The sequence below is a fragment of the Arachis duranensis genome, chromosome 4 (genome assembly GCF_000817695.3).
Source record: "Arachis duranensis cultivar V14167 chromosome 4, aradu.V14167.gnm2.J7QH, whole genome shotgun sequence".
Taxonomy (NCBI): Eukaryota; Viridiplantae; Streptophyta; class Magnoliopsida; order Fabales; family Fabaceae; genus Arachis; species Arachis duranensis.
This window is the reverse complement of record NC_029775.3, coordinates 90983983-90985913: the sequence shown is the minus strand read 5'-3', so window position 1 is coordinate 90985913 and position 1931 is coordinate 90983983. Positions and strand designations below refer to the sequence as shown.

General features: G+C 22.9%; 1 protein-coding gene across 2 annotated transcripts in view; it reads right to left on the bottom strand.

Moving 5' to 3' along the window:
* The window catches only part of LOC107484024 (UPF0481 protein At3g47200), a 5099-nt gene extending 3842 nt beyond the window's left edge, over positions 1 to 1257 (bottom strand). The window contains exons 1-2 of one of the 2 annotated variants that reach the window (XM_021140341.2): positions 1179 to 1257; positions 865 to 958 (exon numbers count right to left, since the gene is read on the bottom strand). The gene's annotated coding sequence lies outside the window, so the exon portion shown is untranslated. Of the gene's footprint in view, positions 1 to 864; positions 971 to 1178 lie in introns of both variants that reach the window. The other variant, XM_052261045.1, reaches the window with a different exon arrangement.
* Positions 1258 to 1931: the final 674 nt, after the last annotated feature.

Here is a 1931-nt window from a genome sequence, read left to right as displayed (position 1 = left end):
TTAATTATGAAATGACTAAAATATTTTTTAATTTATAAATATTAAATTATCCTTTTAACTTTCTCGCCAACATAATAGTTAATTTTTAAAAAGTGATCTTCTAATATTAATTTTTAATTCTATTATAAATTAAAAATTTGATTTTAAAATGACTAAAATTCTAAAAAATTATTTTAATCCTTTAAAAAATTAACAAATAAAAGGTAATTTTTTTTAAAAATAGTTTAGTCATTTTTAAATTAATTAAAAAATATTTTAGTCATTCTAGAATTAATGGTGAGGATATTTTGATATATTATATAATAATTTTAAAAAAATAAATAAAAAATATTAATGAAAATAATATAGTCTATATATTGCATTTTAATTAGTCCGTGTTGTATTTGTACGTACTAATTTTTCGCTATACAGAGCAAATACCTTGCTGTTTTAAAAATATTAAAAAATATTAATTTATTGAATAATATTACACATTTAAATTTTTTATAAACTAAGTCCAATAAAATTAAGCAATAAAATTTAAAATAATACTAATCATAACTAATTTTTATTATGTTAAACCAATTTGATTAAATTTAATTAACAAAAATACTTAAATATGTAGTACTATTATAATAATTTCCATAACTTTTTTTATTAATATTTAGTCAATAATAATTTGTATTTATATTTATTAGAATTTTATACACATAAATCAATATAATTTACATTTATATATTTTTTTAAATTTTACATCCATAAATTAGTAAAAATTATTTACTACAAATAATTTAATATTTATGCAACCAAAAATACTAAAAAGTCTCTAACCGAAGAATTTCTGATAAAAAATGTATATAAGACTACATAAATATTAGTTAGGACCTGTGGTCTTCTCAATTAATGGATCGAGCGTTGTCGTATTGGGAACGATTTCGTCTCCCTGCGAACGAGCAGTCGAGCACCACGCAAGTGCGACCTGTAAAACACTCTTAAAAGTTTTAAGTTAGAAGTTTATATTAGAATGATATCAATAGTTTAGTGTAAGTTTAACAAAATATGAAGGGCTTAGAACCATTTCAGTGGTTGATAATTGATTGAGCGATAAAACTATATAGTCAATGAATTATAATAATAGCTATATCTAATGATTATACGATTTAGAAGATTGTTCATTTGAACGAGGGTCTATTACATACCTAGCCCTGTAGAAGAGGATTGCAGAACAAAAGAGTAGAGTAGCAAGGATAGAATGAAGATAGTTGCAGAAAGGATATATGAAAGCCATATGTGCTAGAGCAACAAGCTATTCCCTTTTATAGGAAGAGGTGATGATGGTCTTGTAACAACCATCCCAGAAACGACATCATTATTGCCACCTTTAATTTCATAAACTCACTATGTATGAGAATGTTTTATAAATTAAAATATTGATATATTAAATAATTTATTTTATGTTGTTTAAAATATTCAACCATATTTGTCTCAGCTAGTTCTTTCTTTCTTTTTATCACTTACATAACAATATGTTTCTAAACTTGCTTTATCATTTTGTAAACTTGAGTCAAACTTTAGTTTAGGTGAGTCTGATTTATGTCCGTAAATAATATATAGTTTATGTATTGGGTGGTAAATGGGTCTGAATTTGTTGGGTCGATTCACGTAATCCGTCAAAAAAAGCGGATCGGTTGGAAATTGAAATCATCACACTTCGAAAGTCTACCTAACGTGTACTATTTAAACTATGGGTTTTGACGGACTTTGGTGGGGTGGAAAGAGTCTCCCTCACTGATTTTAGTGGTTTTTTTTTTGCTAATATTTATTTTGTTTTAAAAAAATTAATTTATAATTATATTTATTACATATTTATAATTATAAATATTTTAATGTTTGTAAATTTAAAAATTATAATTTTTTATATTTTTAAAAATTATATATATTATTTAATATTT